This window comes from Rhinolophus ferrumequinum, chromosome 17, assembly GCF_004115265.2.
Source record: "Rhinolophus ferrumequinum isolate MPI-CBG mRhiFer1 chromosome 17, mRhiFer1_v1.p, whole genome shotgun sequence".
Lineage (NCBI taxonomy): Eukaryota > Metazoa > Chordata > Mammalia > Chiroptera > Rhinolophidae > Rhinolophus > Rhinolophus ferrumequinum.
Genome location: NC_046300.1, coordinates 35757156 through 35775876, shown reverse-complemented (window position 1 = coordinate 35775876; position 18721 = coordinate 35757156). Strand labels below are relative to the sequence as shown.

Sequence of the window (18721 nt, the reverse complement as noted above, 5' to 3'; positions counted from 1 at the left end):
AGTCTGGACTTTAGGGGAGAGATTTGGGCTGATACAAATTCAAATCATATTTAAAGCCTTGAGACTACATGAGATCACTAAATGAGGGAAAACAGAAAGAAAAGAGAAAGAAATATATAGAAATACTTATTCTATAATTTATCTTATTCTATAAGATTCTACAGACATGTATATTTCTATATAGGAAAATAAAAAGGAACATCCAAGGGCTGAGGCCTGGGGCATTCAAACATACAGAGCAGCGCTATCCAATGGAACTTCCTGTGATGCTGAAATATTTATATATGAGTCATTCAGTAGGTAGCCACTACCCACATGTGGAAATTGAGCACTTGAAATATGGCACTTGCAAGTGAATAACTGAAAATGTAATTTAAACAGCTACCTGTAGCTAGTGCTCCAGTATTGCACAGTGCTGACCTTGAGTTCAGGGAAGTGAAGAGGAATCAGTAGAGGAGACTGAAAACCAGTGGCCAGAGAGAAAGGAACTGTGAGAATTCTCCGTGGGTCTTTACTGTTTCTTCACACACTACACGCAAGGCACTGACTATCTTGACAGTCGGTGATACGATAGTTCTAGACTATCTTTTCAAGAATGTTTGTATAGCAACAGCCTTGGAAGACTTGGTAGTGTCTCCCTCCAGAGCAAAGTGTAATAACGTTTTCCTCTAGAACAAAGAGAAAGCATGTGTATTGCCCATTAAAAAAGATTTGGGTTCTCTAAGACAGGTTTCCGTTTTAATACACAACCCACCGTGTATGCAGGTGTAATCTGGCTCCCTTCACATTTCCTCAGAGGTCACTGGGGCTCAGAGAACCAGTACAAAACTACTGCTACACTGGCTACTGCTATAAATAATAAACTTTCTTTTGTCTCTGATCCAGAAGTCTTGTGTCTTGTAGCACCATTCCTGAAACTGGCACGCTAACTGGTTAGCTTACAAAAAGAGTAAAACCTTAGATCCTTCACAGTTCTTGACAAGTAGCTTAGGAGCCAAGTGAAGAAGCTGTTTCAAGGAGAAGGAAGTAATCAACTCTACTCCTGAATGTTATGTCAGATAAGTACTGAGAAATGACAGACGTGGACATGACTGGTAAATGATTAAGAGTGGTTTTAATGGAATTTTGGGGGCAGAAATCTGACTGGCTTGAGTACAAAAAAGAATGGGAAGAGAAACAGCAACAGAACATAGACAACTCTTTCAAGTTTTGTTATGAAGTTTCAGTGAAACAAGGCAATAATTAGAGGGGAAGGTGGAGTCAAGAAGGATTATTTTTAAGATGGGATAAATAAAAGCATACTTTCATGCATAAGACAATGAAAGAAGAGGGGAAAACTAATACAAGAGACTTACGAAGCACTTAGATGGGTCAGTTCTTTCACAGTAACAGGACAGAAGGGCCAGTACATAGATACCACTGCAGGTAGTGGGTAGCTGTGGTGGTGAAAGCTTGTGAAAGCTCTTTTTTCCCTTTCCTTTCCTTTTTTCCCTTTTTCTGTTCAGAAACATGTGGCAAGGTCACCAACTGAAGATGAAAAATGGGGAGAAGATAGTGAACATGTGAGGAGATTGAAGACATACAATAGTCATCTAGAGGGAGAGGAAAGAGAATGGAGAAATCTACTACGATTGCAAGGCAATATTATGGGTCCATCTGAGGTTAAAATCATTAATTTAAGGCAAGCTCAGCAGCATGGTTTTACAGGTATGGAACAGGCAAAGAATTGTATTTAATCAGTGCTGTGGTTTAGTCAGGTAAGGTTAATGAAGTGAGAGAGAGGCAAAAGAATTGATGATGTATGCAAGGAAGAGATAATTGAGGATAGAATCTAAGCCTCTATCCCATCTTCTGAAATCCTAACCCTTCCACTGAGCCCTGTGGGACTCACGGGTAGATATCAGCAAAATCCCCATATCCTGGGCCTCTTCTCTGAAGCTTACCTACTTATTTAAACTGAGACTGGGTTCTTCCCCCCAAAATGCTGCTTCCCCTGTAGCCCTCTTAGATGATGATGGTTTTTCCTGTCCATACCCTTTAAACAAGAGGCCTGGTAGGCGCCCTTCTTACTTGTCATCAATACTTTCAGTCCATTCTCACTCTGCGCTCTCCAAAAATCCCCTGCTTTGCCACATATCATTAGACTCTACCACCCACTGCCCTTCCTACTGCAACATTACAGTCTCCCCAAGGTCACGTCCTCTCATTCCTTGATGATTTTAGCTTCTGGTTCACTGTCACTCCAACACTATTTTTGTTACAACTCTTAATGATTGATTGCAACATCTCGATAGATAAATATTCCATCTGATAACAAGGCCTTTTAGTTTCTTGACCGTTTCTCCATAATAATTATGTTGATCTTGTTTTCTACCTTGTATCAGCCGCTTTCTCCCATGACTATACTCTAACCCTTTAGAACATCTGAAAGTACATTTTAATAACCATACATTTGAAGGAGTATCATTTCCAAAAATTTACTGGTGAGTTCAGAGTAAGACAATCCCTCTGTAGGCTCCACTGGCAGCTGACCATTCTGCAGGAATTCATGCTACCATCTCAGGAGATAATGAGAGAGAACAAGACAGGGAGGACTAGGCATGCTTCTCTTTGAGGCTCTTGGCTCTGGCTTTGATGCGGGGAGAGGTGTGTGCGTGAAGGGCTAGGGTCGAGGCAGAGGCACGCTGCTATGTCAACTGAGCCTTCTTACACTGGGCTCTCAAAGGGAAGATTAATATTATCACACCACCATTTTTTTTAAGTCTTATATGCTGGGTATTGTGCTGAGCACTTAAATGCATTATTTAATTTATTCTTATGTCAACACTGAGGTTAGTGTTATCTCCATTTTACAGATGAGGAAACTGGGGCTCAGAGTTTTAAAAACTTGCTCATATTACACACTTAGAGAATGGAAAAACTGATTTGAGCCCAAGTAACATCAAAACCCATCGGTCTTAAACCACATCTGTATCAAGGCTAAAGTAGCTAGTGTGGGCAGGTCCTGAGTCCCTGCAATAATCCCACATTTCTCAACTTCTAGGAAAGGAACTGTCTCAAATTAGTAGGTATAAGAAAAAGGAAGGACAGAAGGAAGAATGGAAGGACAGAAGGACAGAACAAAGGAAAAAAGGAGATACGAAATTTATAGAACACTGAAGTTATTATAGTAACCTGGGTAGATAGAGCAAAAATGTTTTTTAACCCAATTCTGTTCTTCAGAAAGCTTGAAAACTTAATAAATTTATTAGTGAATGATGAAATTGTGACATATAAAATGTTAATAACCACATAAAAGAAAATCCTAACAGATAAAGTTAATGGAGTAAAATTTCAAACTATACTCTTAAAAACCAATAAATAATACTAACTATTTGAACTTCAGACTATAAGTATATTACCAAACTTTATAAGCATCAAGACAATGAGATTTTCAAAAATATTTACTGGGACATAATTAAAAGTATATTGACAAATGGCATAATATCCAGGAATAGAATTATATGCAAGACATGACATAAGGACAAGCAAAAAGCTTTTTTTTTAGAACAAGTGACGTGTGAGATTAAATCAACAGGAGGGAAATGGAAAATGCAGAAGACTCTAAACATGACAGACCTGCAAATATCAGGGCAAGCAAGAAAATTAACTTAACAGAAGAGTGAAACATGTGATTTGATTTGGACAAAACATAAATACAAAGAATCAGTGTAAAGATTTTCTAAACAGAAGAAACTTAGAAATAATTTCCATTTATTCACAAAGTATTTATTCAGCATCTGTAGCACTGTTATACTTTCTCAGGAAGGGGAAAGATGGGATTTAGGTGGCAATGCGATGGATCAGGGAAACAGAAGCAGAGATGAATCAGAAAGGCACTGCAATTTACTCATCCTTATATCCCCAACATGTAGCCAGTGCAAAACATAAAATAGGAATTCAACAAGATTTTCTTAATGCATGAACTGTCAGATGCTGTAGAACACCCAAAAATTCAACTGGGACAGAGGAACAGGACAAAAGCCCAATGGAAATATGCCCGGGTAAGAAGGAAATGCAGATCATTTTGAGCTGACATCCTTCACAGTTTTCATGTGTCCCTCTTGGTCTCACATGTATTCCTCAACAGAACCCAAACTTCTCTGTCTTAGTTTCTATCCTGGATACAGCTTTGGTATCTTATTTCCTGGCCCCACTGACGCCCTCTATTTAATCAATCTTGAGTTATCTTCAGTGAGGTTTTATCACAATTAAGATCGGTAGTTCATTTTTGCCCCGATCCAGAGACTCTCTGAGCTTGCCCACGGGAAGAACACATGAAGCATTTTTCTGTCTACAAGACAATTCCAGGCTAAACGCTGTGGTACTGTTGGCTCAAGAGTAGTACCTAACTAAACAAAACAATCCCTGGAGCAGAAGTCTGAATCACCATCTCTAGTGGGGCTCTGCAGCCACAATGTCAGCAGAAAATTTTTCATTCAACATCATGATAGAAGTGTTGGGGAGGTGGGGAGAGCTGGGGAAGAGGATGCTGAGATCAGGCAGGAGAGCAAAGCTGAGAACAAGGTTCAAATGCAAGAAGCCAAAGGGGAGAGACAACGGGATCCAAATGACACGCCAGGAGCAGGTATGGAGATTAAGCATGGCGTGAGAAAATTAAGTGCAAAAAAGTTGAGAATAAACAGAGAGCTATCTGCTGTAACAGCACAAATGAGGTCGTTCATGACTTGATTTTTATTTGCTGATCATACACATGGTACATCAGCCTGAGCTGATGGGTCCAAGCCTAGGGTCAGGGCAGTCAACAAGCCTGCCGCACCAACCTATGAGTGTCATTCATGACTGTCATTTATATCCTGAGGGGTATGAGGAGAACCCTGAGATACTCCCAAAGTTTTTCATTCACCTGACATTCTACACGTGGGACAGGAATCCTTGTATTCTGCAGAAAAGGCCCAGCAAGGCTGTGTTCGTTAGGTATTTGCTTACTGTACAGACAGACAATTTCTGATAATCGCTCAGCTTAATCCGCATTTTACCTGATGAAAAGGCTTATTTAGCATAAGCTTTGAACCTAAGATCAGCACTCTGGGCCCCCATCACGAGTGCCCTAGTCCTGAGAGGCAAAGTACAGAAGACAATCCACTACAGCTGCATGAAGCAGCACTCCCTCCCCGACACACTGAGAAACACTGCCAATGAGAGGCTCAATTACACTTGTACTATAGCCCTGCAAGTTCTTTTATAAAAGTCTAAACATCAAATAAACCTCACCAGTAATGGCTCACCAGTAACGGCACACCAGTAACGGCACCACTGATCTCCAAACTTAGCTTACATATGTCCAAATCCCTGGAGGATGCATTCCTGCATAGGTATTTAGTTACCAAAACACCTCAGAACATTTTGTCAGCCAGGCATGGGTCCTTCAGGAAAAGTGACACATCCACACTGGTAACTGGAGACCATTAACAGCTTCTGCTGGTAGCATTCACTTGATACAACTACCCCTAGTTGAAAGTCCTTGTCCCACTTATCTGTGCTATGCATGAAGGCTCAAGACCAACCAAAGCCTACTACGTGGGAGTTGGGGGACTAGGACATTTGAACGTCAGTGTTCACCAAGCTCTGTGAGCGGAATGGAACTTAATGCAGATCCCCAGTCTGGTCTGTCGTCGTCTAAACAGACTTTTATCATCACTGTACTGGCTATTAAAGGGAAACAGACTTTGGCCCAAGGTATCTATCTATATCTTGACAGATATTATAGTACAGGTCTTATGAAAATTTTTTATTATATTCCTGAAGCTTGTTACTTATTTCATGTCACCTCCTAAGATCCCCTTTCCTGATAGGTGGGAATCATCTGTAAAGATTATCAGAGAAATGAAGCTCCCTAGGGTTACAGAATGGACAGCAGTTCAAGTTGTAAACTGACCCAATCTTCCTTTCCTATTATACTCTTACCATCTTTGGGGGAGTCTGTATATATTTTATACTTCCATCTTTTTTTGTTTTTTCCCCAGAGCTCAGGACACCAATTAATTCCATTTCTAACAAGTCTTCTGTCTGAACAAGTGATGTCCCTACTTCTCAGGGACCAGTTTTGTCCACATGCTAGATGAGACAACTCCATGCGTCATATGCTTTCCAATCCCTGGTCAAATATGGTTGGGACGTGAACTCAAGCAAGGCAGGCCAATCATATTTTTTCTCCTGGGGATTTGGAATTGAAGCACTGACACATTGTTAATTAGCTGAGAACTCTGGGTCTTGAAGGTCCTACAGATTTGATGGTTGAGGCCACTGTGTTGGGGCCCCCATGATGAACAACATGATGGCAGACACTGGTGTTAACAGGCAGACATAATACACACAGAGAGAGAAGTGTGTTCAGTTTCCATTACGGCTGGCTGCACTTCATAAAACGGGAGTGAGCTGATGTGCTCTCTGTATATTTTTATTATAAAAATACCTTTTAAGTGGATATTTATTCCTTAAAACCAATCAATTTCTATGACACAAAAACACACATCTTCATTGATAGTCTCTCCATCTGTTTTTCTTTCACCTCCTACTCTCTCTCCATTTCATCTGTAGCCAAAACACCTTCGTCATATGTAATAGATACTTACCATGATTTTTTAGCTGGCCAGAATCTTTTGGAAATTCTAATCTTTGATTATAACGAGGACAGGATGAACAATATGTTGTACACATGAAACTAAAATGTCAATTATATCTCAATAAAAAAATAAGAAAGAACAGTGTAATGGTCAAAAACCACCAAAGCAGATGCTAAACGGACGACGAGTGCAGATATGACTACATTTAACCAGTATCTCCTAACCACTGATCACACCACATCACTCAAATTCTTCTTTTTAAATGGGAAAAACATCTGAATGATTAGTTCATTAATTTTCACAATGCAGCTATTGACACAGAAACTATAATTGCCTTCAATGATAGGAACTGATTCTAAGATCAGTTTATAAGCTAATTCTAAAATTTCACATGGAAAAGAAAATGTGCAAGAAGAATGAAGACAACTTTAGGATGGGGAGAGGGGGCAAAGACAAAGTAATAGCAATATGTTCCCCTTAAACTGAGCAACGGGTAACAAATGCTCGTTGTACTGCTATGTATCACACCTTACATATGGTTTACAAATATTGCACTATAGCCATTTAATATTTAACTTAAAAAAAAAAGCAAAGAAAGAAGACCTTGCCAAGAATCACAATATATTATAAAGCTATAGGTAAGTGTATTAATGGCACTGAAACAAAGACCAATGGAACTACAGTCCTAAAACCAACCTATGCATATGAGAATTTATTAACTGACAATTTGACCCACCAATTATAGAAATTATTATTCCAAATGGATAGCTAACTGAACAAGATTCCTCCCTTACAATACTCACAAAAGTAAATTCCAGATGGAATTTAGGTCTGTAGACCTAAATTTTATGTAAAAATGTAAGAGAATGGAAGATTCTATGTTCATACCGTGTTTCCCCGAAAATAAGACCTAGCTGGACAATCAGCTCTAATGAGTTTTTTGGAGCAAAAATTAATATAAGACCCGGTCTTATTTTACTATAATATAATATAATACAATATCAGGTCTTATATTAATTTTTGCTCCAAAAGAGCTGATTGTCTGGCGAGGTCTTATTTTTGGGGAAAAACGGTATCTTCAGGGCAGGAAAGACATCCATTTAAAAGTTAGTTAAAAAAAAAATGTCAGTAAAATCAAAAGCAATAAGGGCAAATACAGGTAAATTTGACATCGAAATTAAAAACTATTACAAACAAAGGGGACTCCAACAGATGGAAGGAAAATGTGCCACTTTTATAATAATGATTATCTAGACCACAAAGAACTCCTATAAATAAATGAGACAAGAATTTTTATGCTATACATAATAGAAAAATCGAAAACAAAAGTTAAATTTCTCTCTTATGCAAAAGAAGTTGAGGGCTGGTACAGGGGCTCCACAAAGCACAGAGACCCGGGCTCCCAGCTCACTGCACCACCGTGTGGGCCTCATGCTCTAGGATGGTTCAGTTCGGTAGGAGGAATACCCAGAGTCCTGAGAGCTCTGGGAAGCAGAGTTTGAAAGGGAAGGGAGGTAGAGAGGGCTGGGAAGTGAACTTTAGCAAAGACCTGAGGGAGGTGACGGAGGTAGCTTTGTAGATATTACCAGAAAGCAAATGTCCTGAGGCAGGAACATAACTGGTTTGTTGGATGAAGAATAAAGTACCATTTGTGACTGGGACCAAGTAAGCACAGGGGAGAGTAGGGGGAGATGAGGTCAGAGAGAGGAAAGGGGGGTTTAGATTATGGAGCACGTTGTAAGTAAATATAAAGCCTCTGAGCTGAGAATTTAATTTTAACAGGGTCCGTCTAGCTGCCGTGTTGGTAACAGGATCTAGGAGAGCAAGAGCAGGGAGAGGCTATGCAATAATCCACGTGAGATATAAGGGTGGTTTGGACACCATTTATAAAGTTTGTACCTTTTGACCATCTTTACCCATTTTGCACACCTCCCACCCCCCGCCTCTAGCAACCACCATCTGTTCTCTGTGTCTATGAGTTCTTTTTTTTAGATTCCACACATAAGTGAGTAGAAATAGTAGGATGTGACTGATTCTAGATACTACATCTGCAGATAGAGCCAGCAGGGTTTGCTCACAGACTGAATGTGGGATGAAAGAGAAAGAAGAGAGTCAAGAATAACTCCAAGGTTTTTGGCCTGGACTAGTGGAAGAATGGAGCGGCTATTCACTGAGATGAAACACGCTGCAAGAAGAGTGGGTCTTGGAGGGGAAAATCAGGAGTTCAGTTTTGAGATGTCTGCTAGATATCCCAACAGAGATGTCAAGTAGGCACTTTGATATCAGAGTATGAGCTCCAGAGGAGAGGTTTTAACTTGAAGAAAAAAATTGGTAGTTATTGGCATGTAGGGGTTGCTGTATAGATGGTATTTAAAGTCACGAGACTGGGTGAAATAGGGAGGAAATAGGGTTGATAAGGAAAAACAGAGATCTGAGGAGTAAGTAGCACTCCAACTGTGGAGGTCAGGAAGATGATGAGGAACTAGCAAAAAGACTAAGAGACAACTTCCAGTAAGGTAGGAGGAAATGCAGAGAATGTAGTGTTCTGGAAGCTAAGTGAAGAAAGCATTTCAAAGAGGAAGACTCAACTGTGTAAATGCTGCTGACAGGTCAAGTAAAACAAAGGCTGAGAACGGATTCAATGGATTTAGCAATGTTGGGGAGTAAAAGGCCTGATGAGTGTGGACTCCAAAGAGACTGGTGGAAAGCACTGGACTCAAGGAGTTACAGACAATGCAGAGGGGAGCAGATGTAGAGGGGGATGCAGGCTCAAGAGAGAGTTTAGTCTTGTATCACAAGGCACAGTATCTCTTAATATCCAGTGCAGTGCCTGCCACATAGTGGTTAACTCAGTAAATATTAGCTGATTGAACTAAGTGAGGTCGCTCGCTAGCCACTGAATCAGGAAACAGTCTTAGTTCTAGAGGCTTAAGAGCTGATACAGTGAAATGGGAGGATTCCTGGTCCAATAAAAAGAACTGCCTTTATTTCCCCACTATGCCTAAAAACTCCTTAATTCGGAAAACTATACCTTATATGCCTAGAACAGATATCCCCAAATTTGAGAGGAATAGCAAAAGAATTTGACAAACACATGCTCTACAAGAAAATATACTTTCAATCCTGGATGGGTCCAATCTCTCCAACTACCTCTTGCATCTGGGGCCCTGTGACTTTGTACCCAGGGCTGCAATAAGATGCCAGTCCTCCAGCTACGTCATGACTCTTCTGATGCAGAGTAGGAGACTTTGGGTGGTTCCTGAAGGACACTAACTTCCAGAGGCCCTGTACAATTGACAGCTAGCTGTGGCAAACCGATAATTATCACAAATGTTTGTTCAGTTACTTATACTTTTCAGAGTGATTACACATACACCCTCTCTTTGTAATCTCACAACAACTTTGTGAAACAAGTATTTTTATCACTTTGATTTCACAAAAGAGAAAACTCAGAGTCTGAGACTTGCATAAAAACACACATGTCTTTTAACAAATGGTGCTGGGACAAGTGGATGGTCCCATGCAAAAGAATGGAGTTGGATGTTTACCTCACACACAAAAGTTAAGCCAAAATGGATTAAAAACCTAAATGTAAGAACTAAAACTGTAAACTCTTAGAAGAAAATAGCAGTAAACTGATTTGACCTTGAATCTGGCAATGGATTCCTAGATATGACACCAAAAATATAAGAACAACAACAAAAACAACAAAAAAAACCCCCATAAATTAGACTTTACGAGAATTAAAAGCTTTTGTGCAAAGGACACTATCAAGAAAGTGAAAAAGCAGCCTATAGTATGGGAGAAAATATTTGCAAATCATGTATCTAACAAGGGTCTAGTATCCAGAATACATAAAGAACTTACATCTACTCAACAAAAAGACAACAGCCCAATTAAAATATGGGTAAAGGACTTGAATAGACTTTTCTCCAAAGAAGACATACAAATGGCCAATAAGCACATTAAAAGATGCTTAACATAATTAGTCATTAGGGAAATGCAAATCAAAATTACAATGAAATATTACTTCACAACCACAGAAAATAACCAGTGCTGACAAGCATGTGGAGAAACTGGAACTCCTGAATATTGCTAGTAGACATGTAAAATGGTGTAGCTGCTGTGGAAAAGTTCAGTGGTTCCTCAAAAAGCTAAACATGGAACTACCATATGACCCAGCAATTAATTCCATTTCTAAGAATATACACAAAAGAAATGACACAGGTATTCAAGTAAAAACTTGTACACAAATGCTCTGAGGAGGACTATTTACAATTGCCAAAAGATGTAAACAACCCAAATGTCCATCAACTGATGAGTAGATAAACAAATGCTCCTGTCTGCAAAAAGAGTATAGCAATGGGGCTTATGCCTTCATAATAAACACCATCCTTTACTAATAATCCTTGGCATTTTCCAACACCTATGGTTTTTGTTCTTCTGGTAGATCACAACTCTTAGAAACATGAAGTGCAAGACTGACGTTTTAGCCCTCCTGTGCCAAGGAGGCAGACTGACTGGATGGAGGTGACCACTGCATGACAACCCACTCTAGACACTCTAATTCAAGGTCTTCAAGGTAACAGCATTCATACAACCTTTTGGAAACCGAAGTGTGTTGACTACTCTCTCCTTCTCTCTGAGCTCAACAAGGTCCTACGCCAACTTGTATCCATACCCTTTAATCAGTGTCCATGTAAAGGTCGTTTCAAAGTATGAGAAATTTTACATGCATGCAACTGGAAAACCACGCTATAATACCAAGTTATTTGGAAAAATACAGCTGCAAAAACTACTCCTGGAAATCTGACAGCTAGATACACATTCCCTGACATAGCCAAGTATTCCATTTTCAATATGCCAACAATCTGGTCTTTGTTCATCAGTTCAATAGAGGATGAGGTCAGGGTCACTGGAGCCCAAATCACTGCTGGCCTTTAGGAGTTCGATGGCTTCCCAGATAAGAAAGAGAATTCGGAGCTAATTTCCAACATCTGAGTCTCAAGGGTCCTGGCCAAAAATCTCCTTAGTTAAAAAGCACAAAGTCTCCAAAACAAACACAAGCAAGACCCCTCTGAAATGAGAGAAGGGTAATCAAGCACCAATGAGCTACCTTCCTGAAAAATTAGGAGAAGCGTTTGGGTAACCGACACAGTTTGACCACCTATCATGGAGACATATAACGATACCTGTCTCACCCTCACCACTCCGCTTTTTGGGTAAACTTCTCAAAAGATTTTTCCAACATTCAGCATTTCCTTACTTTTTACCCACCACAATCTGGTTTCTGCCTCTTCCAATCTAAAATGGTCCTTGATGAGGTCAAAGACTTCATCTCGCTCAATTCAACAGATCATTTTCAGTCTACATCTTTACTTGATGATGCCTCTCTTTTTGAAATACCCTTTTCTTGCCTTGTATGACACATCTTAAACTGGAATTAGATTTTAAAGTAAGACAAAAAGCAAGTATAGTTTAAATTACTCTTGAAAATCCTTGAAATGGCTCAGTAAGTAAAGCATACCTGTTTTTGTGTACATAGTGCTACGCAGTAATTAACAGCATAAATGTACACATGCAAAACAATGAGTTCAGATGCAAAATAAAACTTCGCTCTCTCCTATCTAATCTAATTAAAACCCCTTTCAAGTGCATTGGGTTAAGTCTGCACACTTTAACTGCAAGTAAGGTGCCATTCCACTGTACCTCCCCGGCCACTTCTCATCCCTTTCCTTGGGGCTACCCTCCTGCCCCGAGTTGACTGGGCCTGAGCCTTCCTCCCTTCTAAATCTCTATCAGTGGTTCTCAGCCTTCCCCTGCTCAGTGGAATCACCTGAGGAGCTTTAAAAAAAAATCCCAGGTTACAATTCAGACCAAGCAAACAGACAGAATTTCTGGGATGGGCCTCAGCATCAGTATTCTTGAATCATTCAATGTTTCCAATATGCAGCCAAGATGAGAGTCAGTGTTCTATACTCTCCTCCCAGAGCAGGGATCACACACTCAATGCCCACAGGGTCAGAGAAGTAAATGAGCAAAATAGGCCAACCATCGATTTTAGGGGGTGGTGGGCTCTTTGGTGAACTAGAAAGCAGCTGGGATCAGTTGTGACTTAGCTCCAATCCATTGTTGCCACACGGGAAAGCCAGCTCAGAGCGCTACATCGTCACATTTTTTAAGAAAAACCCCAAATCTGGATTTTCATGGGAAATCTTCAGATTTTAAATTATTGACAATTAACTCAAAATTAAATAACAAAAACCACTGTATTGGAAAAACAAAACATATCTGTAAGGCAGGTTCAGCTGTGGACTGCAGGTGTGCAACCTCTGTCCTAGGTAATTCCATCCCCACCTTTCAATTCACACCTAAAAACTTGGGTCCCAGTTCAGCCCACTGCTCTGGCTTATGGATTTGAATTATCAGATGCTTATATGACATCTCCACTTACAGGTCTCACCAGTCTCAAAGTGAAATGTGATTTAAACCCACCTCAAAACTATTTACCCTTCCAGTGTTCTCTATCTTAGGTAACAACTCCACCATTCACCAGGATGGGCAAGCCAGAACCCTGGGAGTCACCCTACACACTTATTTCTCCCTCTCACCGCTTGTGCCGTATCAATCACCAAATCCTGTCAATTACGCCTCCTCAATGTATCTCCTGTATCCATCTACTTCTCTCCATTTCCTGCTACCTCCTTCCTCAGTCCCAGCTACTATCTTTTCTCTCCTACCTTTCCACAGTGTATTTGTTGGCTCAGGCCACCATAAAATACTACAGACTGGCTGGCTTAAAAAAACAGAAATTTATAGAATTTCCAGAAATTTACATAAGCCCCAGATCAAGGTCAAGCAGGGTCGGTTTCTGATGAGAATTTTATTCTTGGCTCACAGATATCCACCTTCTCACTATGTGCTCATATGGCCTTCTCTACTCTTCTTACAAGGTCACCAATTTTATCAGATTAGGGTCCCATGCCAATGACCTCTTTGAACCTTAATTATCTCCTAAAGACTCTATCTCCAAATACAATCATTTTGGGGGGCAAGGCTTCAAAATATCAATGGGGGGGAACACAATTCATTCTACAGAACACAGTAAACTTAATTAGGGCCAGCTGCCCCCCACATTCACTTGTTTCGTTCCAAACAATTTTCTCCAATATAACCAGAATGATCTTTTACAAACACAAATCTTTACAAATATGTGTGTACATATTTGACCCAACAATTCCACTTCTAGGAATCTATCTTGCAAATATATTCACACACATGAACTGGCATTAGTACTGTCAGTTATAGTAAATTATTGGAAACAATTTAAATGTCCATTAATAGGGTGGTTAAATAGTCTGTGGTATATCTATACAATGGAATACTATACAGTAATTCAAAATAGTAAAGCAGCTATACATTGAAACGGAAAGATTTCCAAGACATTATTCTGAGAATAAGAGAACAAAACAAGGAACACAACAGTGTGTACAATATGCCACCATTTGTGTAAACAACAGATGGAAAGAATATGCATTTGCTTGAATGCCCAGAGAAAATGTCTAGATGTACGCCTCCTGATATATCTCCTGTATCCATCTACTTCTCTCCATCTCCTCCGCTACCTCCTTGGTCCCAGCTGTTTGTTATAGTAAATTATTGGACACTAGTAACAGTGGTTATCCCATTGGAAGTTGTGGGGAAAATAGCAGTTGGAGAGGGAGTAGGACCACTGCAGACATTCCGATTTAATGGGCTTAGAGGATGGCCCTCCGCTAGTTTTAAGTTTCTCTTGTGATTTTGAAGAGCAGGCTGGACTGAGAACTGCTGCTGGAGATAGCCTTCACTTACTTTCCCAGATTCATTTTGTATCTTCTTGCCCCTAGCATTTTCCATGTTCCAGTCATTCTTGTGTCTGAGTTCCCAGAAAAGGTCCTGTTTTCGTCTGCCAGAATATTGTCCCCATAAGCTTCACCTTGTAATTGCTATTTATCCTTCAGAGTCCACCTCACCTTCAAGCCCATTTCCAAGGAAACTTTCCTAGTTTTCCAAACTAGGTCAGGACCCGTTTCATGTACTCAGAGGATCCGGTACTTCTAGAGTTTATCACAGTTGTAATGAGGTAATTCTATCATTGTAATGTATGCATCTGTTACTCTTTATAATGTCTGGGAGTGCAGAAACCACATCAATTGCTTTTACCACTGGATTCCCAGACCTAAATGGTGTCTAGCTGGCAAAGTGGGCCCTCCCTCAGATATTTGTCAAATAAATGAATGACTGCTCTTGCTCTCAAGCTTAGCATAGTAGATAAAATCAACACGTAAGTAAACGAGGACAAAGCAGTGTCACTGGTGTTAAGGCAGCAGTCTGTTTAGAACAGTGGTTCTCAGGTAGGGGTGACCTGGGCCCTCCCAGGGGACTCCTGGCAATGTCTGGAGGTATTTCTGATTGTCACAACTGTGTGGGTTGTGTGACTGTTTGTCACAACTGGGAAGGGGGGTAATACTAGCATCTATTAAGTAGAGGTGAGAATGCTGCTAAACATCCTCTAATGCACAGGACAGCCCCCTACAGCGAAGAATTATCTGGTCCAAATGTCAAGAGCTGCACGGACAAAACCCCCTAATTTAGAGGATAATGTCCATAAGGGTGATCAATTCTACCCTAGGTGGTGGGGTTTCTTATCCTGGGGCGGGGAGCAGATGTCAAGAAAAGTTTCAGAGAGGAAGTATATATATAGTTTTCGCTGCACGTAGAAGAGTGGCAAGGGCCAGGTCCATGGAGACTGCTTGCCAGAGGTAATGAGGAACCTCCGAAGAGTTTAAAAGCAGAGTTATGGTTTAAACAGTACATCATACTCCAAAATTACTCATCTCCTATTCCCTTCTTACTGAAACAAAACTTTCATTCTCTTAGGGCAGCTGGTTTCAGCTAAACATTAAGGCCAAATTAATTCAGACTAGGATAAAGTCAGCCCCTTCACACTCCAGAATGTTAAGCTGCATTTTAAAATATGCAAATACTAATGAATACAAATAAATCTTTAACTGCTTAATGTTCAGGTTGTTAGTGGATAAAGCTATTTTTTTAACTCAACAGCCAGGCTGGTCCTGGTAAAGACTTCTCCAAATTTTTCTGTTTTTAAAAAACTTAACTTTATTTCCCCTTGTCCTCAATTTCTGAGCTCCCAGATTTATAAAAGATCCAAGTTTTGTGCACAAGTATCTCATAAGTTAGTTCTTCTGCCAGAGAGGATAGGAGAACCATTTGGATGCAATAAATGTGAATAAATTGTATGCATAAATTAGGAGTGGTCTATCGGTTTTTTAAAAGGCTTTCACTAAGTCATGGATACTACTGAAAGGAATGAAATTGAGATAATTTTAATGGAATCACCAAGAAAGAAAACCGTGTTTTACTTCAAGTCTGCTGCTTGATGAGCTGGATGCACAGGCTCTGACCTAGTATGGCAATTCTTAGGGTCTCAGCACTGGGTGCTCTGTTTACAAGAAACTGAGGCCTGAGACTAATAAAGAACAAAGAAAAACGCCTGGCACCAAAGGTTTGGGGGATGTTTTGTACATGAATGATTTTGAGGAGGAACACTTCCTTAGATTTTGGACGGCACTACAAATCACGTTTCTGCTTACGTGTTAAGAATTTTTATTTCGTGCTTTCAGATCATTTTCTAATAAGAAAATACCTTGTAATTTACAAACAGCAATTTATCCTCCCTTACATTTGCTGACCACTAAAACTGGATAAAATTTCCTTAAGCTTTACCAGAATCGAAGGATTGGGAATAATGTGAACACAACAGAGTTCAGATGCAACATCAACTCCAAGCTCAGCCAGCTGGTTTCCATCGGGAGATCCCCCAGGAGAAAGCCCCTCCGAGGCGGCGGCCGGGGGCGGCGCGGGAGCGAGACCCACCCGGTCGGCCTGGAGACGATCGCAGGGCAGGACTGGGGTCTACCCGGCCTCCGTTTACCTTTGTTTCAGGTACTCCCCCTCCCAGCCGGGCCGGGGATCCCGCCCAAGGCCCCGAACTGGTGACACATCCTTCTTTGGCCAAGTCGGGCCGAGGTTGGGCAGGGGGCGGGGAAGGAAAATAAAGCCTCAGCGCCTAACGACGTGACTCTCAGTTCTTCCAAAACGTTGGCATTTGTTTCTCTGCCAAGCTTTCCGGTTAACAAGTTCCCGAGGGCTGCGCGGGCGAACTGGCCTAGGAGCCCCGAAAGTGGGAGGGAGCAGGCCGTCCCCCGCCTTCCCTCCTCTGTGGGCGCCCCCGGGGCAGGCGGTTTCCACACCCCCCGGGCTGCCACGGCCCGGGACCGAGCTGGGAGTGCAGAGGCGCCGGCACCGCCTGGAACCCCGACTTCCACGGCTCCGCCAGCTCCACCAGCGCTGCGCGACCGCGCCGACCCCTCCGGCCAGGCCGGTCCCCGCCCCCAGGCTCCGGCCCCGCCCGCCCAGGCCTCCGCGTACCGCCCCCAGGCTCGCCACAACACTCGGGCCGGGCCCAGGGCGCTTGGGCTTCAGGCCGCGCGGCGGGCGTCCCCGCGCCTACCTGAGCGCCTGCGCCTCCTCCTGCGGCTGCTGCCTCTGCTCACGGACTGCGCTCGCCGCCACGGTTCACGGCGCCGCGGGATACTGGGCTGCGAGCGCGGCGCGTGAGGAGCTGAGGCCCGAGCGCGCCCCGCCCAGCCGCCTGCCCGTCCCCTCCTCCCCCACGTCCCCACCCTCGGCCGCGGGCTCGGCGCCCCGCCCCGCCCGCCAGGCCCCGCCCCTCCCCGCGGGCCCCACCCTCACAGGTCCGCCCACCCCACCGCCCCTCGCTAAAAAGGGGGCCGTGAGGGACACCGCGAGAGCCGCAGGGGCCGCAGTCCCAGGTATGGCGGCTCCTCGGAGACGCGATTCGTAGTACTTACTACTATTTGGCGGGTGCGAGTCTCTCAGATTTGTTATTACTGTGATTGTTATTATCATTGTTGTTGTTGTTGTTGTTATTGAATCGCCATTGATTGTTTTGCCCTCCTTCAGCCAACCCGCAGCCCTCGCCTGGACACTCCGGGTCACTCCAACCCTCCTAGTGGCCTGCACCTGCGCCAATTTTCTTCATGAATTAGTGAACAAATTGAAAGAGATATTTATGTTTAACTGTTATGTTGTTAAATATAAGACAAATACAGAACGCCACATAAAAACAATGCAGAACTTAAAAATTATTCTGAGACATGCACCCGTATAACAACACCCAGTTTAATGCCGTGTAAAACAAAACCTCATCAATAGCTGGGAGGACACAGCCTGGAAAGGGCTCCTAAAATTGCCCTCCTCCTAACTGCCACAAGAACTCAAAGGCCACTTGTCCATAATCATGCACTCCAAGAACATGTTTGTCACACATTTGTAAGATGGAATTAGGAATCTCCAGTTTAGTGTATCTGTAAAATTCTTAATTAAAAAGATAAATAATATATATGCATATAAATAATTTAGTAAGTTAATCAATCGTGAGATTGAACTGCGTGAGTAAGGAGAACCTAAGGGTGGGGGATGGGAGGTATATAAAGATTTAAAAATAGCCAAGAATTAGGTGGTTTGTGAGGACTGGTTCTGGGTACCTGGGCTGTCTGTCCTCATTCTATGTCACTGGCACCTAGCAGAACACCAGGCATATAATAGGTGCCATGTGTGTATTTATAGTGCAAGGAAAGAAAAAAAATATTGGGGTGAATATTTATATTTTTATATTCACCCAAAACAGGTATTGCATGAATAATTTCATCCCAGGTCAATTTTTCTAATAGCTAAAATGATGAGTTCTGTGAGATGTGTTGATGCTTTGGAAAGAAGTCATTATACTTTAAACTTTATACTGCTTTTCCGTTTTTAAAAAAGTCCTTTCACATACATTACGGTATCTTGAGACTGTCAACAAAATTCGCTGCTACCAATCTAATGCAAACAGGACTCCCCAATCTGGGGTGTGATAAAAGGGGAAGCTTTATTCTGGTAAACAACTTGCAAACCCAGGAAAGCAGCCTCTGATGGAAACACCAAGAGACAAAGGGGAGGCCTCCTTTTAT

General features: G+C 41.8%; 1 protein-coding gene across 1 annotated transcript in view; it reads right to left on the bottom strand.

The window, feature by feature from the left end:
- The window catches only part of PPP2R3A (protein phosphatase 2 regulatory subunit B''alpha), a 147826-nt gene extending 130481 nt beyond the window's left edge, over window positions 1–17345 (bottom strand). Inside the window, exon 1 of the mRNA XM_033132840.1 lies at window positions 17200–17345. The gene's annotated coding sequence lies outside the window, so the exon portion shown is untranslated. The remainder of the gene's footprint in view (window positions 1–17199) is intronic.
- Between the last annotated feature and the right edge of the window lie 1376 nt (window positions 17346–18721).